This window comes from Heliangelus exortis, chromosome 16 (assembly GCF_036169615.1).
Source record: "Heliangelus exortis chromosome 16, bHelExo1.hap1, whole genome shotgun sequence".
Lineage (NCBI taxonomy): Eukaryota > Metazoa > Chordata > Aves > Apodiformes > Trochilidae > Heliangelus > Heliangelus exortis.
This window is the reverse complement of record NC_092437.1, coordinates 8,570,826-8,588,927: the sequence shown is the minus strand read 5'-3', so window position 1 is coordinate 8,588,927 and position 18,102 is coordinate 8,570,826. Positions and strand designations below refer to the sequence as shown.

Sequence of the window (18,102 nt, the reverse complement as noted above, 5' to 3'; positions counted from 1 at the left end):
CTAAGATGGCTAAACATGATCTTCATTTTACTGGGATGAAGCAACTTAGTCTAAGTCACTGAGTCAGCCAGGCAAAAGACCACAACAATCTTTTTTCTCAGCCTGCAATTCTAATCACTCTTTTCATATGCTCTTCCTGTCTGACTTTTCTCAGCATCATAATTAAAGGTCTGTGCTTCTAACATGCAGCTTTTTAAAATTTCTGTAGATATATTTTAACAAATACCATCTACTTTGTCCCATTCAATTACCAACATAAGTGACTAGATAGTTATAGACTAGCAGCCAGCACACTAGGTAATTCTCTCTCATCTCTTGCTAGAGGAAGTTTGATTTTCAAACTTATTTTTCAGACGATGGCTCAGGTGCCATATCCTGAAGAAAGATTTATACTTTCTGGAAATGTCCGCATACATTCAGGTGATTGCATTGCTCAGGAACACAGGATCTGGTGAATTTAGAGCTTGATTTATGGCCAGTGGCTGGAGCTGTGTGTGCAAACCAGTGCACATGGCCTTCACAGAAAGAGCTGACTGCTCTATCTTACCCAGGCACTATCTAGACACCATCTACCTCTCCCATCTGAGCTGCTTTTGGGTTCCATCTATAGGTTACACAGAGAAGTCTCCACAAGGTGATCCATCTATTGGTCTTAGGGCAAGATGAATTACCCTTCTGATGTACCTTTTTGTTTATTTTTTTATTTTAATGCAGAGGGAGCTTAGGCTCACTTTCAGCCCTGGATGAGATGTCCAACTTGTTAATGGCTGCAGATCAGTAAGATGTAGCCAGGCCTTGACTCTTTGAAGCTTAGGCCCTTGTATAAAATGCCCAAGGCACTTCTTTTTTTCTCAACTCTGCTGGAGAAAGAGTGAAAAGAGAGAAAGCAGGGATTGGGGAGGAGAACAATACATGTGTGGGGTTCAAATCAGGCTTGTGTTTCAATGCAGAGGACTAATGGTCTGTAAGATGAAAAGCCTGTCTCAGGCTGGCAGTTAAATGAATGTTGATGGGTATGAAGTGTTCATAAGTTCTTTGAAGTGATCTGGGCAAACCAATGAAGTTTTTAGTGATGAATTAAAATGCTTACTATTTTGAAAATCCTGGTATTCACTACTAAATCTGATTTGCTATGTGCTGGCACAAACAAGGTATAGTTTAGATTTTTTTTAAGCCTGTGATCTGAATGAAAAAGGCATCTCAGTTTTTCTTCTTTTGAGAGACTTTGAGTAGCTGAGGATTTATCTTGATGTAATCCCTTTTTTTTTTTTCTATGGAGAAGTGGTTACAACTGAAACTAAGGATATTTGGCTAGAAAGGGTGGCAAATGAAATAGTGCTGGACCATCCAAGTCCTTAGCAGAGAGTGTCCCCTTCCTTCTGGGTACCTGCTGAATGTCCTAAAGCCAGGCAGAGGCAGAAGCCCATTAGCAGCCACCACTGATTGTCTTTCTCCTGTCAAAACAGCCAGAGAGAAGGCTGGAAAGAACACACCTGATGTGTGCTGGTGCTACAGTAATGAACTGAGACACAATAATAAGCAATCAAGTTTACAGTGCAACAAGGCCTTGGGAGACCTGAGTTTACTTTTTGCTTGTCTAGGGCTATGTTGCATACTGTGGATGACTACAAGAAATGTGTAATGGATGAGAGGGCTCAGACTCTATTTTTTTAAACCAGCTTTAGATACAAATCAAGCATGGAGTAAATGCAATGTATGATTTTTTTTTAGTTACTAAAGCATAAGGAGCAAAGGCAATGAAAGCCTCTGATCTCAGAGGTACAAGGTACATACAACCCACTATCAGGAATGTGTTTCTGTTGAAGGGTGATGGTTTAAAACCACAGTTACATTCTTAAAGAGCAAAGTTATAAGCCCAGATGGAATATAAAAGGTAATGAAAGCTTAGAGGGAATAGCACATGGCAGGTGTAAGTGAAGTGATTTGGTATGAACTATGAAAAATAAGTCTGAATTATTAATGAAGCTTTCAGTGTGTTGGGGTTCCATTTCTGTGAAAACAACTAATTGAAGGACTCTGGAATTGCACTAATAGAAATTAGATCATTAAAAAATGAATCTTCTTCATTATGATTCATATACTTATAAAAAAAACCAAACAACCTGAGATGTATGCAAAAGAGAAAAATCTATCAGACATTGTGTCTCAGACCTTGCATTTATTGAAACCTCATCTCTGTGGGTACATCAAACAGCTCCATCTTTCAGATGAAATGTGCTTCTGTGGCTGTGCAGCTGACTGCATTTATCAAAGAGCAAGGGAATGTAGCTCATACCACAGCCAAGTGCACACCCTGGCTTCTTAGATCATCCCAGACAATATTATCCCCAAGTCTTTAAATTCTTATTTGCTTTGCAGTTTCTGTTTTATGGATGCTACTGGACACCCAGGACAGAGTCACAGTCTTAACGTCTCATTTGTCTGAAGCTGGGGGTATGATCACATACTGTATAACCAAAAGGACTCTCTGACTTTTGTGCTCTTACTGCATGACTGAGCTGTGAAGTGTCAGAATGCATTTCAGGAATTTATGAAAATAGTTTCACCTTCTCTTGATGAAGTTGTATTGTCTGTTTTTTGAAGGGTAGGAGGGGCATTTTGCCTGTATGCAGAAATGTTATTTCTCTTTCTTGATTTCCTTTTTTCTGATACCAGATTGAACTACATTTTTAAGACAGCCTTTTGAAAGGAGCATATGAAATGTGAAGAGATGAGACTGTGTGGACATTTCTGCAAGGAACAGTTCTCATTGCTGCTCAGAATTACAATGAGGAAATGTCTCCAACACAGCTAATGATGTATAGCAAACAAAAAAAGCCAGTGTCTCCCCCGTACCAAAACCTTTAAACACAGACAAGCCCCTTCTAATTTACAAATGCTTTTGTCAGGAAAACCATGTTTTTTAGGACAGTTCACTGCCTGAACTTCAGAAGTTGTGGTTAAGCTGTAAGTGGCAACCAACAGTTTCTCTATACCCTGAGGTACCAGCATCACTAAGGGAGAGGAAGGGGGACCAATGAGCCGTGCAAACCACTCTTTTCACATCAGCTCTTCCTGGATACGCTTCCTGTAAGTTTTCACAGCCAATAACCCTAAAACCTCAGATGTTGTGCCTCCTAGGAAGTGTTCAGAGACTCTCAAGGCTGAGGTGTGAGGCACAGTGTTGGTGGCTGAGGTGATGAGCCAGGGCAGCCCAGTGGCAGTGATGCTGTCCTGTTCAGGGGCTGCTGTGTGTGAGTAATGCACACAGCATTTTGGCTGGTGGATTTTAGGCTAATTCTGAGATATGAAGGGTAAGAAATATGGCAGCCAATATGCAAAGCTGGTTAATTGCCAGAGTACAGACTGTAACTTCGTGTAATCTGACACTCTCCAGGGGCTGGGTTCAAATAAAATAAGACATGGTGACTCATCCCTTCATCTCAAACTCTGAATGAATTTAAGCATGAAATTAAAACATGTAGCTTTTTCCCCTAGTTTAAGTACTTCCATATTTTTTTATAAAGCCTAATTCCTACTCAGTCTGGAAGTAAATTTTCTCAGCATAGCAAAAAAAGTGCTCCTAATCCAGCTAGAAGCAAAAGAAATCACAAAACTTGATATGAAAATTTGCTGTCAGAAGAATTCTGCTCCATTTATGTAAGCCCTAGTGTTCATTTTCTTCCATATGTAACTCTATTGTCGTAAGTGTTAAATCCTAGAAGTGCCAAAATGTTGATTCTTGAAAAGACTGGTTCATTTTGTGCCCTTGTCTCTTAATAAATAAAGCAAATGTGTTTATTTAAATAGAACATGCATGGCATGACAGTGGAAATGGAGATGGAGGGACCTCAAGCAGTGCATATGTGTGACAGCATGGTTAACAGTGCATGTTTTGGAACCAGGAGTTCACATCATAGCTGAGCTGAATAATTTCATTTTGCAATGAACCTGAGCTAGTTCTGAGGCCTGCCTGAGAAAGATGAATATTTGAAATCTAAGCTTTTCAGACGTGCCTGAATCTCCATGGGTTTGAAGCATCTGTCTTCATGGTACAACGAGTATGTCACTGGGTTGAGTTCAATGCAAAACAGAAATCCTATTCCAGACCACTGAAAATTATTGTTGCTTTGAAAATGTAACAGCTGCAATGAGCCAGTTCAAAAAGGCAGGATGAAAACTCCAGGCATAAAGAAAATTGTTGGAAGCATTTCTTGTGATCTCTGGTAGAAGTACACTGTATTTTGCACAGAAACAGGTCTAATAAAAGTGAGAGATCTTTCATAGTAGGTTACCAGAGATGTAATGCCATTTTGAATTTGATTTATGAAAGCAATAAAATGTTGCATTAGGGATATTTTATCTTTTCAGATCATGAATATAATGCATCAATGCCAACATAGACTGAATTTATCATAATATTTCATAATATTGTAGATTTGTGTTGGAAAGTATGTGACTCAGCTCCTGACGTACCATAGAAAGACTCAGCAGGATGTTTCAGTGGATTTTTTATCAAATCTTCAATAAGGAAAAGAAATGTTAAAAATTTAACTATAGCTTGTTTAACCTAGATGCCTTTGTGTTTATCTGGGAGTCTAGGGAAGGTCTTGCTGATTACTCTTGTCACTTTGCTGGTCTAATTACTCTTTTCAAATTGTATGTTCTGCTTTGGGGTTCTTTTGCTTTGTAAAATGCTGAGGTCAGAAGTATTTCCTTACTGCTTTCTTCTGATATTTTCAGGCTTAAATAGTTGATTTCTGTTTAAAAGGGCTTTTCAAACTTGCTTGATATTGACAGTTTATAGTTAGCAGTGATTTGGTAGTTAATGGATAAAAGTATCTACTAAAACCATGTGGATTATTATACTAGATATTATTAGAAGCTGATAAGGATATGCACATCATTTTTAGGAATATAGTGCTACTGAAATCTCCAACCCCATCTCAAGGGTTATTCAAGCAATATTTCTTTTGATTTCATTGACTGTTTTCTTGATGAGTTTTGATTAAAGAACTTGGGGATTAACTTCAGTGATTGCAAGTGTAGGAGTATTACAGAAGCACAATCTGCTTTTTTGGCCTCCTTCCTCTTATACCTTGATAGGGTATGCATGTGTTAATATTGCAGCTGGGATCTATCTTTTATAATTATTTGGAATTAAATGAAGTTTGCTGTGAATGGAAGCCATCCATGCAATTATTGAGTACAGTGTAATCTCTTTCAGAGGATGATTAGGCTAAAAGCAAAGTTTCGCTGCCTGTTTTTAGCTGCTGTTCTTGACTTCTTCCATTCCTTTGCCAGTAACTCTGAGTCTGAACATCTTGCTGGCCTAAATTCCTACCTCCTCCACTATGTTCTGGATTGAAATTTGATTGTCTAAGGACATTGCCAATGCACACCTAGTGCCTAATTGAAAACTCATGCCTTTCTCCACACACTTCATGTTGCCACTTCCATTATGTGCATGTTGTAGGGATACAACTACATCCTTCTCTGGGCTCTCCTTTCACCCCCAGATTACCTTAGTGCTTTCCCATATAGCTTGCAATTATTTTTTTTTGCCTGTGTTCCTCCACTGTAAAAACCTTCTCCTTTGCAATTTTTAACAGGCAGGGTAGTCCTTTGCTACTGAAATGCCTTCCTGGTACTGCTTTTGATTCCAAATCTCATTTTAAAATCTCTTTTATTACCTGTTTCATTTCCTTTTTTTTTTTTTTTTTTTTTTTTTTTTTCCCCTTTCTTCCTCTTGTCCTCTTTTGCTTCTGTTATGCTGACTGTGCAACTATGATTTAAGTATGAGGAGCATTTTAGGTAGAATTTTATGAAAGATACTCCTTGACATGCCTATAAAAAACCTGCAACTTCCAAACAAGATTTGTAATCTTTATGCTGTATCATATACCCTACATCTAGATTTAAATTAAAACTATGAACATCAAAATGAACAGGAGCCAGAAAGTGCTGGAGGCAAAGAATGGAAACCCAGCACTGAGAGGAATATATGAAGTTCATAATGAGAGCAAAACTTTATCCCTTTGAACATATTTGCTATTCCTTCTCTGGCTTTGCCCAATTTAATAAAGTCTTGGAGAACTTTCAACCCTGCACAGCTCCTGATTTTTCAATGAAAACTGATGAAAGAGATCTATGCTCTTGTAATCTCTTTCATAAAGTGCATAGCTTGCTACACGTTGGAAACTGCTCCTGCACGAAAGTGCCTATGAAAGGCAGTTTTTAAGGAGATCCCAATTATGTTTATTCCTGGTTTATTGGATGTGAAGCTGCTAAATTGAATACTCTCTGGATGTTATTGGATTCATGTTTACACTGGAAAACAGAGATTATCAAGGCATCTATCTTCATTTTCTGACTGTCATGGGCTTGTTGTGGGCAAGTCCCTGTCATCTCCTGCTGCTAGAACAGCATTGCCCCTCTGTGCTGTGCAGTTTGAGTCTCTGCAGAGTCACTGTGGTATCACTCAGCTGTTGAACCATGGGCACAGCTGCTCAGGTCTGAGAAGCACTTGGAACTCTGCAGATTTGAATTGGTATGTGATACAAAGCTGCTTGTGTCTCTTTTGCATGTATTTGTTGGAGAAGACAGGGAAGTCAGACTGTGGTGTATAAACATATTTTCCCCACTTGTGAATTGGGAAAAGTAATGTTTATTTAGTCTTCACTGCCACGTCAGTGGTGCTCAGTGAAGTCCTGGGGAGGAGCTGTGGCCCTATGCACTGCCTGCCTGTTCCTGCTGCCCTCTGTGCTCCACAGTCACCCTCTTCCTATCCTTGGTGTAGGGAAAGTCCAGGGCTTCTCTGCTTTGCTGCAGGCTGTGCAGCAGCCACAGCTACCCCTGTGCACTGAGTCCATGTGCTCCCACACATGGTGCAGCTATGTGCAGTGAGGCTTTGTGTTGGAGGGCATGAATGCATGAACTGTGCTTATGCTTAACCAGAATCCTTTATTATGTTCATGCAGAATTCAAAATCAGAAAAAGACTAAGGAAAAAAAAAAAAAGAAAAGCATGTATTTTGTGGATTGCCGCACATTTATAGACACCCAATATCTACTGAATGTTTTTTTACTTTTATTTGTTACATACTTAAAAATACTTTGTTGTAACATAATCTTAACTACCCCTTCCCACAGCTTGCACCTGGCACAAGTTCATAACATTCTCCAGAAGCCAAACTCCTCCAATAATTCCCAGGTCACACCACTCCATTCCTTGCACCTGTATCTCACATAGCTCCATCTGTTCTCACGGAGGTTTTCCACAGCTTTGCTTTAGCTGGGGTACAGCAAATCTGGATATGGGGCATGAAAAGCACTGGAGACAGAGCCTGGGGTTAGAAATGGGCCCTGAGCAGCATTTACAGTGTTCCTGTTTCCAGTTCCATTACTTCTGACAGCTCCACCATCCCAAAGGCAGCTGCAGCATGAAGGTGGCTGTTTCTTGACAGCTTCCCAATTTGAACAGCAAATTTCTGTCTTTTGTGGATTCTTATTGTGGTTGTAGGTTTAAAAATACATTGAGTCAACTGATCTCAGCGTAGGCTGAGCTCCTGCAATGTCTCCATGAGGTACTGCTCTGTATGGGCATTCAAACTTGGCTATTTGTGGAGAACTTCCTCAGCACATGAAGGTTGCTGCATGGCACGGTGTCATCTGGAAACATCACCTCCCAGAGGAACCATCTCCAGTGACATGTCCTTTGCTCATTGCTTCTGTCCATACCCAAAGCCCCAGGAAGGCTGGAGGTGAGCTCCCAACCTTGTTGGGAGTCAGTGGGAGTTTTGCCATCAACAGCCTTGTCTTCTGTGGAGCAGGACACTTAGTTGTTGCAGTAATGACAAGCACATGTCAGAGGCCCTGTTTCATGACCTGAAGTATCTTGGAGAGTGCATGTGTCCCCACCAGCATGATGGCTCCTGGAACAAGACGTTACTCAGAGTGAGGATGGCAAGCAGAAACCTTACATCATTTTACACTGTGTCATCTTGGTTCTTGTGGCTAGCCATCAAGTTTTATTGAAAGCACTTGGCACACTCCTAAATAAAATAAAGTTTAAGCCTGAGAGGCAGAAGCACATAAGTGATGTATGAAAATGCTGATTGCCAGTCTCCATGTTCCAGGTGTGATTCATGAAGATGCTGCCTGGGAAGCATTTATATCCAGATGTAAAAAACATAAACAAAATGACACAGTTTATTAAGCCAGAGGCAAATGTAAATGATGAAAGGCTGCTGTGTAAAACCACATTAGACATGGCCCATTATATGATGTAAACCATATTTTGTAGCTGCTTAAGCATAATGCTTTCATTCCTTTAATTCCTTGGTGAGTTAAATTTTTGTATTTTATGAGATAGAATAATAAAATATGAATTGTGCAAGCTAAGGTTCTGTTAGCAATAAAAAAATAAGAGAGAAAATAATGTCATTGGGAGGGATGTAGCTTTCTAAATATCCATTGTCAGGAAGAAAAAATCTTTTTGCACCCAGAGCTGAAGGACAGGACACTAACCATACCTTCCTGCTTGAAGATGGCAGTCACAAACAGGTTTCCAAGATCTGAGGCAAAACAGGGACAGAGAGGGCAATATGACACGAGCAGAGGGCTGGGATACTGGAGGGTCAAAAATGCAGTTCTCAGACTCTAAACCCTTGCTAGTGTATTGCAGGCTTTGGTATTCTGTGGTAGTTTCATTGCTCCCAGTAAGAGAAGGAAGGAAGCTGGTCAGCAAGTACCAGTTCAGCTGACAGGAATCACAATGCAGTTGTCATGTGCACTAAAGATATCCTTCAACCCCTGCAGGTGCATATGGACTCGATAAAATGATCTATTAACCATCCATCATGGACACAGCTTTTGTTTTCCTGGGGTGGGGTGGACTGGACAGTCCAGTGGAGTTCACTGTGCAGGATCAGTGTTCAAGGGGTTTTTTTCTAAGTGTGCTTGCTGTTGACAGTCCCTGGACTTGCTTGGATGTGGACCAAATCACAATTTCTTGGTAGACACACGAGGATATGAACCTGTTCTCTGGGGGCTGCCTTGTCAGTCCTACCAGGAAGTTTTATGCTATGAGTACAGAAATGTGAGAAATGCATAGAGTGCCTAGGATTTTAGCAGAATCATTTCACTCTTCTGACATTTAAGGGTTATTGAAAATCTTTTGCAGAGAGGATGCATCTTTTCTGATACAAGGGAAGTTAAGTGCATTTAACAATTCACTGACCTTCCACTGATGTTACATGAAGGGCATGCATTAGCTCTGTTCCACAAACGTCGCTTGCTTAAAGAAATATTTCTTTTTTGGTTTTTTGGGGGGTTTTGTTGGTTTGGGTTTTTTTCTTTTTTGTGGAGACCTGACAATTTGGGGTCAGATTTTTTTCAAAATTTAATGTACAATTCTGAAAGCAGATATCATCCTGGACTGTGCACAGGCCACTGCCAGGCCCCTCTTTATGTGCCAATGGGCTGAGCTGGCTGGGGTTGATGGTTGCCTGGGTTCATCCATTCAAGGGAGTGATGGGAGATAAAACTTTCTCTACTGCCTTGCTCTCTTCTTGTAGGTGGGCTGTTGTAGAAAGGGAAAGAGTTTTGTCCCATTATTTTGTTATTTCTTATTTTTTATGCCTATCTGAATTGCAGTTATTGCAAGGTGCAGAGTAAAAGAAACCTCTAAAAGCATGAAGGAGGCACTTAGTAGGTGGGAGGTTTTTTCTTACTTTCTGTTTAAAAATTGAGTTGGAAAGGAAATTGATTTCCCATCCTGAAAAATATTTTCACTGTGGCATAAAAAGTACTTGATCTGTGCTATAGGGTGAGGCTGAAAGCCTTTCAAAACTTTGCTGGAAACTTACCTACTTAGCAAAAGGCAGCTTCTGAAAGTGTAGTGTACTTGTTTAGGTTGATGCAGAGAGAAAAGGAATGTAGCTCTGTTCCAGACTCCCTGGCCAGCACAGCAAATGTTTCTCACTTCTGGGTTTCTCTCAAGGTCCTCACATGGTCTAAAATATTTCCAGATGAAGCGTTTCTTAAAAACTTATACATCATTCTGTTTTTAGAGAAATCAGCATTTTCTGAGTGTTTTGGGTTTTTTTCTTCCAGGTAGGCTGAAGACAATAAAAATTTTATTGTGACGCCACAGAGGAAAGAGTCATTTTGAAGAAAGATGTATTACTTCTGCAGTGGTAAGTCATCCCATTTATTCTGCAGCATTTATTGTATTCTCACATCCCAGTTCTTGTTAGCATGCATTCAGTTGCAGCCATCAGCTACTTTCAGTGATAAAATACCAATTTCAAAACATACGCAGTGCACAGCACAAGCAGCATAAAACATAATTCATAGAACCAATTAAAAATATTTACAGTACCATATTTCCTGAACAATTTTTAATTTTTTCATCTTTTTAGAATTCTGTTTTACATAAGTTTCATTACAATTTGCAGTTCACAAGTGTGGGGAATAGCAATTATGTCTAGAATGTGATTTAAGGGATTTGGAGGCATTGCAGGTCACCATGACTCATTTGCCCAAATCTGTTCTTACCCCACACTCTTATTTTTCAAGCATTTGGCTCTGTGTGTAATTAAACACTGTCAAATGTGGTGGGAAGTACCTGTCCCACCCAGCAATGCACTTGTTTTTTACCAGGGTCCCACTGACTTTCTTCATGCATGAGAAAGCATTATTGGGAGTTCAGGAATTGCAGAGAGGAGAAAGGAGAACAAGGTGCATCCACCTCTCTTCTGTGTGAAGTCCTACTGGGCCTCATGACAAAATGGCTTTTAAGGAGAATTGTCTCAGGAGTGCAGGAATTAAATGCATTGCAAAGGTACTTCAGCCTTAGAGAAGACCACTACATATTTGCATCTCCAGTTTTAAACCAAAGCAGTTTTCTCAAGGATGAATAGAGAGGGATTTTTTTCTCTCAAGTGTCTCTCTCTCTGAGTGCTAAGAAGAAGGCATTTTTAGTCACTTGTGAGTACTGACCTGAGCAGAAAGGTTTAGGATAGAGCCAGTCAAGGAGATTTTAGATCCATGCATCTTGTATTTTAAGAGTTCATCTTTTAAGATTTCAGTCTGAAATATCAGAAGTGTTTCCAAAACTAGAGCTAACCTGAAGAGGTTTTCATAACTTTCATACAAATTGTATCAGAAATTTCCTAGGATTTTTAGCAACAGTTAAACAAATCTAAAGCAATACTTTCGATGTTTTGGCTACATCTAGGTCAGTCTTGGAAAATAAATTTCCATTCACTTTAATCCCCTTACATTTTGTGGTTACAAATCTTTTTTAGGTCCTTTAAGGGTAAGTGGTCTCTCAGAAGTAACTGCACTTAACACAGTGTAAAACACTGGTGTACACTTGTCCTTTCCTCAGCCAAGGAAATTCTTACTATGTGAGTCACGGATGTTTCATTTATGGCTGTGCAGCACCTCTCCTGGCACCTGCCTTGGCTCTGTGGGACTGGGGAGCATCCCAGAGGAGAGGAGTGATGCAAACTGTGGGAGAATTTTCCTACCTCTGTGACTTCTTTGCTATCTTTGCTCACAAGATGTAACGAGGGGCCCAGGAGATGTTACACATTAAGAAATTTTAAGAAGCTGCTTTTTCTCAGCTGCTTTTTCTGTATTTTTGTGCACCTTCCATTAGAATCATTAGACTCGTGTGGCTGTTGAACCTCTACACACTCCACATTTGTGTTTGTCCACCTACCTTTTTAAAAATAGATTTTTCAGCATCCTGCAGCATCACATTTGTTGCTGTGGAGACAATTGTGATGTTGCCAATGGAGATATGACTTCACTGACAACCTCTTAAGAAGGACAGAAACACAAGGACAGAGTGTGGCTTTATTTTTCTCCTGCTGTTCCCTCATAACCCTGTTTTGCTCTTCATTCTTCTCCATGCTTCTGATGAGGCATCCTGAACTGCAGCTGATGCACAAATCACTCTTCTTTTTTTAACCTGGGCTGTATTTGGCATAAATCTGTTCATGCAGTTGATGCAAATTGCCTGTAATTAGAGGTAGAACACAGTACTGGTGTAATGATTTGTTGATTCTTATGACGCTCCCAGTCTCAGCTGCACTGCAGTCTCTGTTTCTTTTGGGCTGCAATTCTGTTGGAAGAATCTATTGAAAGTACATGCATGGAGATATTGTCTAATATTTCAGGAAAACTGAAGTAATTTCCTAGTTTTTTGTGGGCAACCTTAAAGAAAAGTGACAGGTTGGAGGGAGAGGAAGAAAGAGATGGGCAGAGTGAGAAGCCATTATTGTTCATGCTGCTTATGCTGAATGTCTGGCAAAAATATAAATTTTATTGTCTTGCCAGCTGCTACCCCAAAGTGATGGTAAAGAAAACTAGTGGGCTTGTGAGAACAGATTTGACTTGCAAGAAAGCCAAGAGAGATCAGGATGTGGATCTGCAGGGTGCAGCTGGAGTACAGGTTAGGGTCACATGGGTTTTTGCTTCTGCAGGGGCCAGGGACAACCTTCCTCCTGTGGTGGAAAGATTTGTTTTGGTGATTCTGTAACATAGTGCCATGGGCAATGTCAAATTAAAGTTCTCTGGAAAGGAAAAATCCAGCTCCATGGTGCAGTCCATACCCTGTGTAACAGTCTGTACCATTTTTAGTTTGTACAAATTTTTGTAGAAAATTCCCAAACTGTGTATAAAAATAAGCTGTATTTGCCATGAGGGAAAATTAGTGTGTTAGAAATATGGTGGTATTTCTTCCCAGCACTCTGAGAGTCTGCATCAGAAGTAGCTTGTGCTGTGATGGTAATTGGGTTTCAGCTGATTGCAGCAAAACTATGAATCAACTGCAGCCCATTTTTAATAATGAAGAACCGAAAGATTATCTGAATTATATTCACAGCACTACAGCTTTCAGTGATTACGTGCAGGAACTGGCGCCTTCAGCCTCTCTTTGGTCTCAAATTTTTTCTCTTGCTTTTTTATATTTTAGTGTAAGCATTAGAAAAAAAATCCAATATTTAGAGCAGTTGCTTTGGCATGAGATGGAACAGAATGCAAGAATTAATATTGCTCTTTTCGGTGCTCTAGTGCAGTCATTTTTCTGATGCCCTGTTGGAAGACAGCTTTCTTTCCCCACTCCTACCTGAGGCCAAAGGAACCAGCAGGCATCACCTGTAGTACAGAATTGGGCAAGCTCCTGATGTGTTCTTGAAATCACTTGTGAAAATGGTGTAGTAACCTTGAGTTCTGATAATGGAAAACTGTATTTTACCTCTCTTGAATAAAGGAAGATACTGTGTAGTATTAACAGAAAGATAGGTTACTATGGTGATGGAGGCTATATAAATAGATGGAAATAAATATACGTATAGTGCCTTTTAGATATGATCTGACAAGAAGATTGTGACCTGTTTCCGTGGGACTTTATGAAACAATGGAGTCTGTTCACGTTGATACTATATGGAAGTTAGAAGTGACATATAAGACCTTGTTTCCTTTCAGAAAAACACTGCTAGGAATTTGTGTGGTAGAGAAACACCTACTGAATCTTAGATTTCTCCTACATTTACTGCAGGCCTTGAAACCCCTCACCTCCAGTTCTGAGGGCTGTGATATAGTATTAACTATTCTCCCTGTCCTCTTTTCATCTGCTGCCTGCAGCTACTGGGTTTTGCACAGGTCAGCTCAGCTTTATAGGGTTCTTCCCTTCTTCCTGACTTATTGCAGACAAAGCTCCAAAACTGATAAATTTCTGGTCTTTGTCCTTCTTAGTTCCTGCTATTTCTTTTGTTTTGAGTCTGCTAGAGGATATTCCTCTGCTTGAGGTGAAAGAAATGGACAGGTAGTGGCTGTTTCCAGTATTGAGACTCCTGCAGAAGACTGAGGCCATGCCAAAATCCGGCATAAACCCACGTCCTGGGCTTCACTCTGGATTTGTAACTGCAGCTTTGCAGGCCCTGGCTCTGGGCATATCTTACTTGAACAGACCAAATGAATGCTGTGAAAATAGAAGAGAGGAAAACTTTTTTAATCCCAAATGGTACAACTTTGAATTTTTCTGGTTTGATATGTTCTCTCACTGCCCTCCTTGTCTGGGTGATTAGGTTTCAAAGTAGACAAACATTTTACGGGAGAGAGGGAAAAAATATTGAGTTGTTTCTCATGCTTTCTCCACCTCTTTCTTCCTCCAGATCACTGCATCATTTTCAGCTCACCCTCAGTATTGCTTTGCTTTTTTCCTCTTACATCTCCACTTACAGGCTGAGGTAGCTTGGCCAGTTGGACTCTTAGTCCCTTGTCTTTATCTGTAAAATGCCAAAGTGAGTTATAGGAAAGACTTAGGCAGTACTGATGGTAATGTGATGAGTACTTAGATTAATTTTAAAGCCTTTTTGGCTTTTGGAATTTTGTTCATGACTCATGTCTGTTCACAAGATATGATTATGGAAGTTTTTAGAGCAATGGCATGTGTGCAGCTTTGGAAGGCCTCTTGGTTGATTTAAAGGAGACCTCTCAAATGAGAGGGTAAAAATCAAGCATCAAGATCTGATTTTTCTACCAGCTGGTATTTGTTTGTCTGTATCTGCCATTCCTTGGAAAAAGCTGCTGGCAGCAAGAGCTCTGCTGTCTTTGTGATGCATGCAGGGTGTTGGTTCTACAGTGCTGAGAAGATGAAAATCTTGCTTTTGTCAATAAAATAAAAAGATATGACTCTAAGAGCAAAAGAGCTGAGTAAGGCTGTTTTGCTCTTTTGCTGTCAGAGCAAGATTTAAAGTAGTCTGTGAAAGAGCAGTGAGTGACTGCCATGCACTGCAGCACCCTCACACCCCAGTCCTTGGCCACACACCCCACTTGCTTGCTCAGCTTTCTACAGCTCCCTGTGAAAAAAAAAAAAAAAAAAAAAAACAAAAAAAACAAAAAAACAACCAACCCACAAGTCACTTTTCCAAAAAGTGGATGGTTGGAAGGAAACATATCAGCTCTAAAGTGGCTGACTTCCAGCCCTGCTGATCCAAGTTCAACACATCACCTAAGGACACAAATTTATCTGTGATCCATGTTTTGTTTCTCAGTTCTGAGGTTTTGTTCTCTCAATGTGCTGTGCAAACAACTTTTTGTTTGCGTACTTCAGCCTCTCTGCAGGTGCCTTTTGCCATAGCTGGGTAACCAGTGGCATCAGCTCTCTTTCTGCTCACACCCTGGGATTCTGGGTTTGCCAGCAGAGCATGACTTTCACATCTTGCTTCCTGTTGGTGCCTTACTATTGACAGATGAACTCTTTGCCCCCAGTTTCATACAAGACTCCTGAACACCAGATGGGTCCTCACCAGCTCTGTGCTGAGCCTTGGCAAACTGTTTCATGAACCCAAGGTAAGATTTTTATTTGAGAGAAGATGGCAGTAGGCATTCAGCTTGCTTTTTCAATAGGACCCAGCCTGATTTGGCAATGCATGTAGTTGCTCTGATTATACACATGGACAGGTCATTAGTAGGTGTTTTGGCTACTTTGTAGCTGCTTTGGCCTGATCCAATTAACTGATTTATTCCTGCACTGGCAGTCACTAGGCATACCAATCAGACGCATATTTGCATTTCCTAAATTTAGCATATGCATCTATATATCCAGTCTGTGTGCACAGTTTGGGCATGTTTTCATTTGCATTTTATCACACTTAACTGAGGGAGGTTTGGATCATTTTGAGTTGAGTAGGACCTCTAGTGGACCACTGCATCAAAACACCGGGATTTCCATCCCCTTCAACCGTTCTTGGAGAGCTTGGAGAGAGGATGCAAATCAATTTAAGTTCACGAAAATATCCCTATTTATGTGGAGGTTTATACATCAGGTACACTCATGGAATGCTAAGATGGTATAATCATATTGGCCTGTATTCACAAATCAGCATATCTAGTATAATTACCCCTGTAACTATCCTTTAAATACCTCTAATACTGTGTTTCCAAAATATCTATCAGTAGTTTGTTTCCATATCTTCCATTAAATGTACATAATGTTTAACAGATTATATAGAATATTCAGTTGCCACCTTATGTGTGTTGAGACCAAGGCAGTACTGATGAACCCTGCCACACATGCACTGTTTGTTCTTGGCATACACTTTTGGTGTTCCCATCCCTGCTCTGGTCCCAGGTCTGTCACCCCAATGGTTTTTGTTGCACTCCCATGCAGTGGAGCCAAATTTGGCCTTCATGCTGTGAGCACAAAGGGGTGCCCAGGAGAAAGCAGAACAGGGTGGGAGCAGTCACATCGCAGAGTTCTTGTTATGTATTTCCATTTTTACAGATTTTTTTGTCATTATCTGTTTTTATTTGCACTCCTGAGAGTAGGAGAAAGCTCACAGGGGTCTGGGTTGTTTTTGAGGAAATTAATACACAATTCCAGCCTCATTAATGGCTGTGAAAACTAAGCAAAACCAGAATAAATGTCAGTGTTTGGGAACATCAGGAATTCACTTCCCTAAAGTTAAAAGTCTTTGCAAAGCAAGTTCTGCTACTGCTTTTGGTGCTTGTTGTGTTTCCCAGTTTTGTTCTCTCAGGGATGGAACTGAGGAGTGGCAGGGTGTTTGGCACATGTCTTGGAGGTTGGGAAGCATCACTCTATCCTACTACTGAGGCACTAGACCTTGAAGAAGATGCTAATGAAGCTTGAAATCCCATTTGCATTGCAAATGACATGATTTGTTCTGCCTTTATGCAGATTTAATTCCAACTGCTTGTTGTTTTGTTCCACTTGTGCAGCTGAATAATGCTTCTGCTTTAGGTGGCTCAGCACCATAAAGATATTATTCATAAACAAGGAAGGGCAATTTAAAAATGTGCTATGTCAGACACATCATCTATTCAACTTTCTGACATTCATCAGCCATCTTCAAGTTATCAAGCAACAGGGGAGTCTTGTGCTCCAAGTCTGAAGTATCAATGCTGTTTTGTTCAACTACAGGTGGATTTTTAATTACAACTACTTCAGATGATTACCCCAAGGGGTTAAATCACCTCCCAAAGAGGAGGTGATTTTGCTTTTAAGCAAAGAGTTCATAGGAAAGCCTAAGTTTTGTTTAGTAACTGATTAACAGCAAGTAATGTGGCAGGTCTTGGAGGAAACAAGCACAGGATTGGTAGCAGCCCCTTTCAGAACTGCCTGATTGCTTTGGCCACTTTGGCAGGAGGTTTTGAACACCCTTGTGTAGCAACAGCAGGCAGCCAGGCCTATATTTAGTTAGTCCAGAGGGCAAAAGAGTCCATCTGCATCCAGTGACATTGTTACAAGCCTGTCTGAGAATCACACAATGTCCCTGTCACCTCACTAAACCTATGAATATAACAGCAAAGCTTTTAGATGCTGGAGAGCCACAGAATGCATGCTCAGATATATCTGTGAGTTGTGAGACCACAGCATCTCTCTGGGGTCCCAGCTGGATGGTTAACAAGGTTGTAGGCAGACAGGTAGTTTCACCTTGGCAGCTCTGTCCACTGTGAACGTGTTTCCTTGCATGGCTGAGGACGGAGGTTACTGAGCAGTCCCCAGGTCAGCAGCACCTTGCTGCAGGTTCCAGGCTCTGGCACCCTCCCTGAGAGCTGCTCACAGCTCAGAACCCCCAGGCTGCACCTCACAGTTGTGCTACCTTAGGGTCATTCAGTCCAGTTCACTGAAGGGGAGGACTACAGTAATTAGCATCTGATTTCTTTGATCTTGAGTTCTGCAAACTGCCCTCTCTGCACTTCTTGTGCCTGTGTGGCAGGGTGTGGATACTGCAAAGCAGAGGTATTTTGAGCAGGCTTTTCCTTGTACACTGTAGCTCCTGTCTGGTTGTTCTCAAAGATCATATCTTCATGACAAATACCTTTCTAGACATCTAGAAAAACTAAGGATTATTTTTGTGTCATTTCACCTTGCATTGCTCAAAAGGTACCAAGTCTTGGAAACACTGCTGCTCTTCTGCACAGTGAAATCTCAGGTGAGTTTGGGTGAAAGAAACCCAGGATCAAATCCTGGTCCAGTTGCTTTTGTTTCAGAACATATTTGAAATCTTAAGATCATATTTTCTAGGCCTACAGTGTTTATATGTGTGTTTGGATGCAGTAT

At 40.6% G+C, this 18,102-nt stretch overlaps 1 long non-coding RNA gene across 1 annotated transcript in view; it reads left to right on the top strand.

Moving 5' to 3' along the window:
- Positions 1 to 18,102, top strand: part of LOC139803674 (uncharacterized) — a 112,790-nt gene that overhangs the window by 46,992 nt on the left and 47,696 nt on the right. The window contains exon 2 of the long non-coding RNA XR_011729106.1: positions 10,120 to 10,198. This is a non-coding gene — a long non-coding RNA (uncharacterized lncRNA). The remainder of the gene's footprint in view (positions 1 to 10,119; positions 10,199 to 18,102) is intronic.